Below are 13,537 nucleotides of genomic sequence, written 5' to 3'. Positions count from 1 at the left end.
CTCCTTAATGCCAACTGCCACTGCTATATTTGGTAATTCCAAAGGAGTTTCAAAATTTGGTCATCACAGATACATTTTATCAACTTCTATCTGGCTTTAAAAAAATTCAGACAGCTAAAGTGTTCTTGAAAAGGATAAGTTAAAAATCTACATATTATTTATAATTAGTGCCTTTTGATGGCCTCTTCTATTCCTATTCTCATCTATCAGGTAACAGCAGACCTTGATTCCGCAGATCATGGTTCTACAAAGGAAATCAGGGCAAGTTAGTGTGACTGTATTTTTTTTAATTATCTGAAATCACTTGATCTCTCATTACAAACATTTAAAATACTGGTGTAGCTTAGAAAATATATTATTCCATTATACAAATATCAGTTAAATGTTGACTACATATAGCCAGCCTGTTTTTTACAAAAGAGATCTTGTAGCCTGAGGATTTTCACATTCACTTGAATTACAGAAACTTTTCTGAGAATCAACATCACAAAGAAACTGGGAAGACTAAAGAATTTTGACCTTGTGCAGTATGAAGTAAGAGCATGGCTTTTTATCGTGAGGCAGCTTCAGTCTGGGTCCAGCTTAGTCAGTTACCAGTTCAAAGATATGCTAAGCCTCTTTCTAAATCATAGTTTCCTCACCTATAAAATGGGACAAATAATAGTTTTACATACATATTTAAAGAGCTCAGCACAGGGGTTGACACAAAGTAAATGCTTCATTAATGTTAGCTACAATGAAAAAATAAATTATTTAAACTAATTTATTAAATCAGTAATTCTTAACCTTCTGGATTGTGGGAAACCCATGTTAGTATGGAGATGTTTCACCAATCTCCATATGCTAATACATATCCATAGCTCCTTGTCCACACTTCCAAAATCCCATACTTAGGAAATCTATCTTGACAGCTCACTTGGCAGCAAAAGCTGACTTGAGCATTATTTCTCACATGTAGTAGGGCTCTTCACATGTTTTGTTGCAAAGCTCTTCATGAGTTAGATAACAGGATACTGACTCTGACAGGGGTGTTAAGTAATAAATGATTTTGAATTGGCTGGGTGTGGTGGCTCACACCTGTACTCCCAGCACTTTGGGAGGCCGAGGCAGGCAGATCATGAGGTCAGGAGATCAAGACCATCCTGCCTAATATGGTGAAACCCCGTCTCTACTGAAAATACAAAAAGCTAGGCATGGTGGTTTGGCACCTGTAGTCCCAGCTACTTGGGAGGCTGAGGCAGGAGAATGGCGTGAACCTGGGAGGCAGAGCTTGCAGTGAGCCGAGATCGCACCAATGCACTCCAGCCTGGGAGACAGAGCGAGACTGTCTCAAAAAAATAAAATAAAATGAATAAATAAGTGATTCTGAATTTTGAAACACATCTGATCCCGAGTTTTAGATAAAAGGATTGTGGAAATATAGTTGTGTTCTCCACCTTATGCATTATACATGGATTCAGAGTCTCTTTGTTGGGAACAATTGTTATAGGTAATGTATACTTGATGTCGTTCAGTCATAGAAGGAATATTAAGAAGTTACTCTGTGCCAGGAAGGAACTGGAGACTAAGATCCATAGGATACAGCCCCTGCAGAGAAAGACAGCAAAATCTCAAGCCAACATCAGTCATCAAGTGCCACAAGTGCCATTCAATCATTCATTCATTCACATTCACAGCAGTAAACAGAACAAAGATCCACCATCACAGAGCTTATATTCTAGAAGGGAAGACAGATACATTACTAAATATATAATGTTAGATCAGTACTACAAAGAAAAAGTAAGCTGGTGTAAAGGCTAAAGAAGGGGTAGTTCTATTCAGAAAAATGAGAAGGGGAGGAATTTCTCAGGGTGGTCAAAGACAGCCTTTCCTAGGAAGTGACCTTTGAGCAGAGAGTTGAATGGAGGTGAGAACACATCGTGTAAATGTCTGAGAAAATATTTTTCACTCCTGGCAAATGAAAATAGGGATTTGAGGAACTGCAAAGAGGCCAGTGTCTGGAGATAAAAATAGAAAGTGGTGGGAGATGCAGTGTTGGGAGTAAACTTGAGCCAGGTCCTATAAGAAATCTGTGAGGGTAGTGGCCTCTACCCAGAAGAGAGGTTGGTCATTTGTCTTCCAGAAGGTGCTAGAGAAGGTTTCGTGAAGTCTTAACCAAAGAATAGGAATCACTAAGTGGAGAGGAAGGGAGGGCTTTCCAAGCAGAGGGAGCTGGGTGAGCAGAAGCGCTGAAGGAAGAAACCACTTGGCTTATTCAGGGACTGGAAGCTCTTTGCTATAGCTGGAGCCTGGTTCATGAGAGAGAAACCAGGTAGTGAGAAAGAGGAAGCTGGCCCAACTGTGGAAGGACTTGTCTTCCATGCTAACATTGTGGACTTTTCCGTAGTCACTGTGGAGCCATCAAAGAGTTTCAAGGAAAGTGAAACTAGAAATAATCAGGTTTCAAAGTGGTAAAGTAAAATGCTCTGTTGAAGTAAATGAGTAAACAAGTTATGTACTTTTGAATACCTAACATTATTCCATTTTTTTCCCTATTGTGCCAGACCTCATGCAGTAGCTACAGAGTGAACCATGCTTTCGCTGTAAGTAGGATGGCTATAAAAACTCTTGAGAACTTTCTCAGAGGACACAGGCTACTAATAGCTACAGCCCCACTATGAGTCTATACATTGAGCAAGAAAGTTTCAATACTGGGAGCATCGTAAACTATCACTCACAAGAATTGTTAGAAAGCAGTTTTCCTCCCAGTGATCAGAAGATGACCCCACATTTGTGAAAAAGATTTCATTAGTGTACATTGTTTATTAGGTCTACCAGCTGCCCATTCTTTTGCTCATCTGTTTAATTTTTAATAAATATCAATGATCTGAGAGGCATTGGGTAGCACTGAGGATGCATTCCGATGTGAACAAGACTTCAGGAGCTCTGCTTTCATTAGGCTTACTTTTGGTTAATGGAGATGAACTTGAAGCATATAAACCAATAAATGAACAAGAAAATATCAGGGAGTGATAATTGCTATTAAGGAAAGAAACAGGGTGATAGGATAGAGAGGGAGGAGAGAGACTTCTTCAGTCAGATGATCATAAAATGCAAGTATGATTAAGTCATGGCCTCAACTTTTAAGGAATGATGGGCTCACCTTGTTTTCATTCTTGCCACCTCCTCAATGAAAATGAAAGATGTTTTTGGGAAACTGATAGCTAATTTTCTTTTTCTTAGAATATTTAATTTAGATAATATGTATTTAAAATAAAGTTATCACGTAAAATAATATATTGATTTAGTAATGCACCTTTTTTCCCCTGCTCATTTAATGAAACAATATTAATTGAACTGTTTACTTGAATCTTTATTGTTAATGATTTTGTCATGGCCAGAGTCATTTAATAGTTTCCACAGTACAAGTTTGAAATTTAATAACTTTTTAAATTTGTAATGTGTTGACCACTGGGTTTTTAAAAAACCCAGCCACAAACACCTATTCCCATGGTGAGCTCAATTATTTCACATTCCAAAAGGTGTCTCTTCAGTGTAACCATTTATGTCGAGCCTTTTAAAGTCAACTTCAAAAGGCTAGTTTACAAGTATTCGTCACTTGCAATACAAAAATAAAAAGGAATTTTGTATAAAAGTCTTTGCCTCTTTTTTTAAATTATCAAGTAAATAAACATTCCAAACTAGAATTAATTGAGGTGATTTCAGTTAATGTTTTCACTAAACAGTTTTCAACCAGTCCATAAGAAGAGTTCATCTTTTTAAATTTAAGTATTTTTTAAAAAAATTCAACATTTTACATGCATATAGTTTTAAAAGTCAAACACTTGCACAAGACTATGGAAAACAGCAGCACACAAGTTTTCTTTTTTCTTATTTTATTTTATCATTGTGAACACGGTGGTTTCCCAAGGGTAACATGATGGAGATAAAAATTTTTGAGTATTTGCAAATCTAAAAATTTTTAGAAAAATTTTTATTCTATTGTCATGCCTAGTTGATAGTTTGGCAGACTATAGAACTTTATGTTAGATGCCATTTTTCTTCAGAATTTTGAAGGCATGGTTCTATTATTTTGGCAATAATAGAGAAATAGGAACCTTCATACATTAGTGTTGGGATTTCAAAATAATACACTCACTTTGAGAAACAGTCTGTCAGTTGTTCAAAAAGTTAAATATAGAATTACCATATGATCTAGCAATTCCATTCTCAGATATGTATATACGCAAAGGAAATGGAGATATACATGCACATATGACTTGTTCGAGCATATTCTTAGTAATGTTACTCATAATAACTAAAAAATTAAAATTTCCCTAACATCTATCAACAGATGAATGTATAAATAAAATGTGTACTTCTACACAATGAAATAATCTTTGGCCATAAAAAGGAATTACAACACAAATGAACCTTGAAAGTATTATGCTAAGTGAAAGAAACTAGTCACAAAAGACTACGTGTTGTATGATTCCATTTATATGGGGTCTCCAAAATAGCCAAGTCTATAGAGACAGAAAGTAGATTAGTGGTCTCCTAGGGCTGAGAGTTTGGTAGAAATGAGGAGTACTGCTAATATGTATGAGGTTTCTTTTGTGGTGATGAAAATATACTAAAATTGATTGTAATGATGGTTGCATAATTCAACTAAAAGTCATTGAATTGTACACTTTGAATGGATTAAGTGAATGGTATGTGAATTATAGGCATATGTTGTTTTATTGTGCTTTGCTGATACTGTGTTTTCTACAAATTGAAGGTTGTGACAACTCTGCCTTGAGCAAATCTATTGATACCGTTTTCCCAGATTGTGCTCATTTCATGTCTGTTTGTCGCATTTTGATAATTCTTACAATATTTCAGACTTTTTCTTTATTATTATAATTGTTATGGTGATTTGTGATTGGTGATCTGTGATCAGTGATTGTTTTCTGGTGCCACAAATGTAAGACACTGAACTTAATCGGTATGTGTTGTGTTTTGACTGTTCCACTGACCTGCAATTCTCCTATCTCTCTCCCTCTCCTCAGGCCTCCCTATTCCCTGAGACACAGAAATGATGAAATTAGCCCACGTACAAACCCTACAATGGCCTCTAAGTGTCCAAGTGAAAGGAAAAAATCACACATCTCTCATTTATTAGAAACTAGAAATGATTAAGCTTAGTGAGGAAGGCATGTTGAAAGCTGAAACAGGCTGAAATCTAGGCCTCTTGTGCCAGTTAGCTAAGTTGTGAATACAAGGAAAAGTTCCTGAAGGAAATTAAAAGCACACTCCAGTGAACACACAAATCATAAGAAAGCAAAACAGCCTTGTGGCTGATATTAAGTTTTATGTCTGGATAAAAGATCAAACCAGGCACAACATTCCCTTAAGCCAAAGCCTAATCCAAAGCCAAGCTCTAATTCTCTTCAGTTCTTTGAAGTCTGAGAGAGGTGAGAAAGTGGCAGTAGAAAAGTTGGAAGTTAGCAGAGGTTGGTTCATGAAGTTTAAGAGCAGAAGTTGTCTCCATAACATAAAAGTACAACGTGAAGCAGTAAGTTATCCAGAAAATGTAGCAAAGATCATTGATGAAGGTGGTTACACTAAACAGATTCTCAATGTAGACAAAACAGCTTTCTATTAGAAGAAAAGACCACCTCGGACTTTCCTAACTAGACATGAGAAGTCAATGTGTAGTTTCAAAATTTCAAAAGACAGGCCGACTCTCTTTTTAGAGGCTTATGCAGCTGGTGACTTGAAGGTGAAGCCAATGCTTATTAACCATTCTGAAAATGCTAGGGCCCTTAAGACTTATCTCCTCTGCCTGTGCTCTATAAACGGAACAACAAAGCTTGGATAAGAGCACATCTATTTATAGCATGGTTTCCTGAATATTTTAAGCTCATTGTTGAGACCTGCTTCTCAGAAAAAAGATTCCTTTCAAAAGATTTCTTTCATTGACAATGCACCTGGTCACTCAGGAACTCTGATGTAAATGTACAAAAAGATTAATGTTTTCCTACTTGCTAATCCAATATCCATTCTACAGCCCACAGATCAAGGAGTAATTTCAATGTTCAAGTTTTATTATTTAAGAAATACATTTTGTAAGGCTATGGCTGCCATAGATACTGATTCCTCTTATGGATCTAGGCAAAATAAGTTGAAAACTGCCTGGAAATGTTTTACTATTCTGGATGCCATTAAGAATATATGTGATTCATGGATGGAAGTCAAAATACCAACACTAACTGGAGTTTGGAAGAAGTGGATTCCAACCCTCATGGATGAATTTGAGGGGTTCAAGACTTCAGTGGAGAAAGTCACTGAAGATGAGGTAGAAATAGCAAGAGAACTAGAATTACAAGTGGAACCTGAAGAGATGACTGAATTTCTGCAGTCTCATGATAGAACTTGAAAGGATGAGGAGTTGCTTCTCATGGACAAGCAAAGAAAGTGGTTTCTTGAGATGGAATCTACCCCTGGTGAAGACACTGTAAACATTGTTGAAATGAAACAAAGGATTTAGAATATTGCATAAATTCAGATGATAAAGCATCGGCAGGGTTGGAAAGGATTGACCTCAATTTTGAAAGTCCTGTTGTGGGTAAAATGCCATCAAATGACATCACATGCTGCAGATAAATCTTTTGTGAAAGAAAGAGTCAACAAATGTGGCAAACTTCATTTTTGTCTTATTTTAAGAAATTGCCACAACCTTCAGCAACCACCACATTGATCAGTCAGCAGCCAAATACATTGAGATAAGACCCTCTACCAGCAAATAATTAGTACTAGCTAATTATTAGCTTTTTTTGGCAGTAAAGTATTTTTGAAATTAAGGTATCTATATTTTTTAACACGATGCTATTGCAAACTTAACAGACTATAGTATGTTCTAAACATAACATGTACATCTGCTGGGAAACAAATTCATGTGACTTGATTGCCTTGGTCTGAAAACAAAGTTGCAATTTCTCCAACATATGCCTATATATTAATGAAATATATAAAAAGCAATGTAAATTAGAAGACTGAAAAGAACCATTGGAATATAGCACAAAACTGAAATTATATATGTTAATTGGATGTTTTTTTTTTTGACCTGTGTGGTATTATTTTCAATTTTGTAAAATATTCCACTTGTTGCTTTTGCTTTTCCACTAGTTTTTTTCCTTGTACATTTCTTGAATTATGACATTTCTGGAATCAACCACTAAGCACATTTAGTCAAATGTGTGTGGCCCACGGTTGGTGTGGTTAATGCTAAGGGCACTGTGACATAAATTCAAGTAGCCTCAATACCATTTGCCTAATTTGTTTTAACAAATGGATTTTCTTTTTAAATTTTTTGCAGTTATGGCTTAAGGAGAGTTTAAAATTTTCTCTTAGGCTATAAGGCAACCAGAAAGAATTAGACAGTTTTTGTATTGGATTGTTCTTCTCTTTTCTCTTCCACTTCATTTTGTTCATGAAATTTGCTGTTGCTATTTTAGCAAAGTTCAACATCTAAAGAATTTATGCCATTTGGCTGCCATGACACAGATATAAATTATGTTTGTTTTACCACATTCCATAATGAGGTAGGTGGTGTATGTCTTCTCATATATCTTGAAAATATATGTAAAATTTAATTTTAAAGACAACTTAAACTTTAAAATAATTATTTTTCATTAACTACTCAAGCTTATTTATCCTGACATATGAAATATTTTTTCATGATATATTCTTAAACTTTTCTAGCATTCATATTCTCTGTGCATATTTGGATGTGCACGTGTTTTTGGCATATTGGGGAAGGGATAGTTAATCCTGCAAGTTGTGGATCTAGAGTTTGTATTAAAATTCTTATTTAGGAAGAGTACATTTTTAAGCTTAATATTTGAACAGTTTGTCAAATGTCACTTTATTTTAAATATAGGCCAAAAGTATTTTTGAATTAAGCTCCATAAGTGGGTTGAAATTTGGTAAATTAAACATTATTGTGAATTTTAAACATTTTTAGGCATTCTTCTTTGAGATTTGATTACTATTTATATTGGCTTTATACATTTTAAAATGAGCAGTCACTTTTCTGTCTGTTCATGTGCCAACATCAACATTGAATTTATCAAGTAGTTATTTATGCAATGTTTAGACAGGCAAAATGAAATGGAGAAGTGGGGCAATTATCTGTAGATCCCACCCACACAACTTTCAGCAACTGTAGAGAAAATGGTGTGGTTGTCCAGAACAATTGAGTTTTGTTGGCTGTGCCCTGAACATTTAGTCAATTACACAATTCTTTGTGTCCTTTAGCCTGTGTTTCTACAGTCCCTGTCTGACCTCAGATGCTCATGGTAGTCTTCTGTGGTCCTTAATTAACTATGAAGATTATCTCAGCAAAATCAAGCTGTAGGGGTCTTTGTCCATGGAATGTTAAGGACCATTTCATCTATGGCATAATCCATTTTAATGGCCATAGAGAGAGATTTTATGAAGATATAGCCACACTTAGAAATTAGAAATTAACTGCCTGGGGCGGTGGCTCACGCCTATAATCCCAGCACTTTGGGAGGCCGAGGCGGGAGGATCACGAGGTCAGGAGATTGAGACCATCCTGGCTAACACGGTGAAACCCCATCTCTAACTAAAAATACAAAAAAATTAGCCAGGTGTAGTGGCGGGTGCCTGTAGTCCCAGCTACTCAGGAGGCTGAGGCAGGAGAATGGCGTGAACCCAGGAGCAGTAAGCTGAGATCGCACCACTGCACTCCGGCCTGGGTGCCAGAGCAAGACTCCGTCTCAGAAAAAAGAAAAAAAAGAAAAAGAAATTAGAAATTAACACTTAAAAAAAGGTATATAGTGTTAGGATTTGAAGTTTTAAAATAAAACACCATGGCATGCATAGTTTTTGGAAGCCAAACAAATTCTAAATACACTGGTATTCAAACTTTTAAGATATAGAGATTTAGTAATTCATTAGTATTAATTATTGAATAATTGCTACTTATGTTTTAGTGTCAGTTTTTATTCATTGATCCAGTCCTGCAGAAGAGACTTTGGAAGCATTAACTGCATCTTGCATTTCAACTCAGGAGAAGTTCATTTTAATTACTAAGGAGTAAGTTGCAAAATAGGTTCAAGGCCACTCCCAAAATAAACCTACCAAGTTTGAGAAGTGAAAATTACACTTTTTGCTATTATTCTAATTTTTAAACTTCTAAATAAATGTTGAACAACTATTTGGAGAATATCAGTAAAAAAGGTGCCAAATTATTAACCTGCATTGAACTTTCACAAGTTCTGACCTGGCACTGGATGGAGAGGTAGGGCTTGGACCGGAAGTGACCTTTAATATCCTTCCCAACCCAGAGCTTCTGTGAATCTGAGAACTGGGCCTTGACCCTGCCCTTTACAAAGCTACCATGTGGGGTCCCGGCGCAGTGACTCACGCCTGTAATCCCAGCACTTTGGGAGGCTGAGGTGGGCGGATCACGAGGCCAGGAGATTCAGACCATGCTGGCTAACACGGTGAAACCCCGTCTCTACTGAAAACACAAAAAAATTAGCCAGGCATGGTGGCAGGTGCCTATAGTCCCAGCTACTTGCAAGGCTGAGGAAGGAGAATGGCGTGAGGCCGGGAGGCAGAGCTTGCAGTGAGCCAAGATTGTGCCACTGCACTCCAGCCTGGGCGACAGAGCGAGACTCTGTCTCAAAAACAAACAAGCAAACAAACAAAAACAAAACAAAACAGAACAAAAAAAAAGCTACCATGTGGGAATAAAAGATGTTTCCAGGAAAGAGAGTCCACAACAATAATGACAGCTCTGATGGATTAAGCCTTTCATATGCTTGGCAATCCATGTACCTAATCTCCATTAATCCACTCAGATGATGAATAACATGGGGATTCTTATCTTCATTTTACTGGAGAAAAGACTGAAGCTTGAAGAGGCAAAGGAACATGCCAAGAGCATGCCATGAACAAATCGTCAAGAATCCTGAAGTGGCTTTCTGGGAAAAATCAAGGCTTTTTTGGGACTAAATGATCCAGAGATTTGCTTCCATTTTCTAAAAGGGATTGTGTATAGAGGCAATGTCTGAATGTGTATCTATCACCTTTATCAGTCATATTATTGAAATTTCTGCATACCCAGGCTTAACATTTCACATTGGCTGGTCTGAAGTTCTAGCTCAAGTGCCTTCCTCCTACTGCTATTCACTTAGGTAATATTCTTCGGCCAGGTGTGGTGGCTCACGCCTATATTCCCAGCACTTTGGGAGGCCGATACGGGTGGATCACCTGAGATCAACAGTTCAAGACCAGCCTGGCCAATGTGGGTGAAACCTCGTCTTTACTAGAAATACAAACATTTAGCCAGGTGTGGTGGCTCACACCTGTAATCCCAGCTACTCAGGAGGCTGAGGCAGGAGAAGCACTTGAACCCGGAAGGCAGAGGTTGCAGTGAGCCGAGATTGTGGCACTGCACTCCAGCCTGGATGACAGCGTAAGACTCCACCTCAAAAAAACAAAACAAAATAAAAGAAAATTCTTCCACTTGCCCATTTCTTTTTTTTTCCTTCATCATACTTCCACTACACTTTACCTCTATGCAAACATTGATGCTAGACTTGTACATATGGGAGTACTTATACAACAAACAAAACCTTATTGCTAAACTTCTGTGTGGATAAAATAATATATATTCTAACTTGTCTAGGAAGAAGCACTTGAGTCTATTATGAAGACTCATGCCAAAATTATTACTGTTATTGTTTTTAGAGATGGGCTGGAGTGTAGTGGTGCAATCATAGCTCACTGCAGCCTAGAATACCTGGGCTCAAGTGATCCTCCCACTTCAGCCTCCTGGGTAGCTGGGCCTACAGGTGCATACCACCATGCCTGGCTAATTGTTTTTATTTTTTTAGAGACAAGGACTCATTATATTGCCCAGGCTGGTCTTAGGGGATCCTCTTGTCTCAGCCTCCAAAATTATCTTTGAAAAATAAAATTATTATTGATTTCTATATAAATGTTCTCTATTATAATTTGAAATAAATATTTTCTGTTTTATTTAATAACTTAAATTTCTTAGCTCTAATTATACTTTTGAATATTAGTATCTCTCATTAAACCAGTTCATTTCGATGTGACTTTTTTCTTATTTTTCAATTATTACATGTTAAGAGAAGGATATATAGAAATTATGGTATTTGGCTTTTAGTAAGTATTTCTTGTCAGAATAAAAATTTTTAAGGGTAGGCCAAGCACACTGGCTCAGGCCTGTAATCCCACCACTTTGGGAGGCTGAGGTGGGCAGATCACCTGAGGTCAAGAGTGGCCAACAGGGTGAAACCCCATCTCTACTAAAAATACAAAAATTAGCCGGGTGTGGTGGTGTGCATCTGTAATCCCAGCGCTCGGGAGGCTGAGGCAGGAGAATCACTTGAACCCGGGAGATGGAGGTTGAAGTGAGCCAAGATTGTGCCATTGCACAATGCACACTGCACACTCCAGCCTGGGTGACAGAGTGAGACTCCATCTAAAAAAAAAAAAATGTAAGGGTAATACAATTTTTGGTTTCAGAACGTAAACCTGCTTTCAAGAACTAGTTAATATTTTAAATAACCTATCACTTTGGCCTCATTATAACTTATATTATGAGAAACTTGTCTCCTAAATTCATTGCCATCCTTAAAGGTTATTTTAAGAAAAGTTGGGTTGTTTTTATTCCTGCTCAATTTTTTTAATCCCTGAAAACGGTGTAAGTAAAGATAGCTTTCCTTTTTAGATAGAATCCTATGTTCTTAATAATTTAGCCCAACATGATTGCTTAACCCTAGCGTCTCAGATTCAAGTGGCATTTATTCAGGGAGATGCTTCTAATACAGAATGTCTTAAAGTGTAGCTTAGGCCCACCTGCCTTAGAATAACCTGGAGAGTTTGTTTAAAATGCCTCTTTGGGAGCCTTTCCCCTGACTCACTGATTCCATCTCTTATAGTGGGGCCCCAAAAGCATTTTTAAATAAACCTCCCTACATAATCCTTAAACAGTTACAATTTGTCTAGGTGGAAATACTTGAGTCTATTGTGAAGACCCATGCCTATCTTAAAGGATATATCACTACCAGCATTAAAAAGTATATATACACTTAAAATAACCCTTCCTGATTCTTTGGCAGGCCATGCCCAATTGGCAGAAACCAGCACTATGCGCTGATCAGCTACTGACTAAACCAGTCCAACTGCTGTCTCTAGGTTAAAAATGATTGCACCTCATAGGTGTCATTCAACTATGTGTGCAGCATAACTAAAGCCCCTTAAGACAATAGAGGCAAATGTGTCCCTCACATTATGTTGAAACTGATTTTGGCAGCACACTTTTGTAGTCTAGTTTTCAGTTTCTGTTCTGCTCCCACATTTTTCTAATATTCTGTACTTTCTTTGGCATGAGGAAGGCAATATGCTGAGTTTAGTCTGCAGGAGAGAAAGAATCTCATAACGGGGCAGTTTCTCTGAGATTGTCTGGAGTTCATTTCAGGTGAGCCACTTTTCTCCTTCCAAGTATAGAAGTGACACAGGACATCTTCATAACATCAGCCTAAATTTACTGCTGCTATTATCTCCGGTTGCTGAAATAAACATTTTGCATTAAATTATTTTTCTAGAGATAAGATCTTGCTATGTCGCCCAGACTGGCTTTGAACTCCTGGGGCTCAAGCAATCCTCCTACTTCAGCCTCCCAAGTAGCTGGGACTACAAGCACACACTATGGGCTGAATTTTTGAAGTGTCCAGCAACGACAGTAGACTTTTTTTTTTAAGAGATAAATCTCACCCTGTTGCCCAGGCTAGATGGAGTCCAGTAGTGTAATCACAGCTTACTGCAGCCTCAAACTCCTGGGCTCAAGCAATCCTCCTACTTCAGCCTCCCAAGTAGCTGGGACTAGAAGCACATACTACGGGTTGAATTTTTGAAGTGCCCAGCAACCACAGTAGACTTTTTTTTTTCTTTTTAAGAGATAAATCTCACTCTGTTGCCCAGGCTGGTTGGAGTGCAGTAGTGTAATCACATCTTACTGCAGCCTCAAACTCCTGGGCTCAAGCAATCCTCCTGCTTCAGCCTCCTAAGTCGCAGGGACTCAGACACACACCATCACACCTGGCTGAATTTTTTTATTTTTATTTTTCATAGAGGTGAGGATATCACTATATTGCCCAGTCTCCAACTCCTGGCCTCAAGGAAACCTTCTGGCCTGGCCTCCCAAAATGATGGGTTACAGGCATGAGCCACTGCACCTGACCCACAGTGGAAATTTTAAGGACAATTTGAAAAGAAGATGTTTCCATTTCTTCCAAATAGACGATTATATTGAATGCTGAATGGCAGAGGCAGTGTTGTATAATTATTTTGGGCTATGAGGAACCAGCAGTCGTTATCTTGCAATCATGTAACTCTTTTTCATCTAGGAATCTCCAAATTATCTCCAACAAGAACAGCAACAAAAATCTGTGACCAAAAAACACAGTTTCAAAGTGGTCCCCAACCTTTTTGGCACCAGGGACCAGTTTCG

This window comes from Gorilla gorilla, chromosome 8, assembly GCF_029281585.2.
Source record: "Gorilla gorilla gorilla isolate KB3781 chromosome 8, NHGRI_mGorGor1-v2.1_pri, whole genome shotgun sequence".
NCBI classification, from domain to species: domain Eukaryota; kingdom Metazoa; phylum Chordata; class Mammalia; order Primates; family Hominidae; genus Gorilla; species Gorilla gorilla.
The sequence above is the reverse complement of the archived record's forward strand: the minus strand, read 5'-3'. Positions refer to the sequence as shown.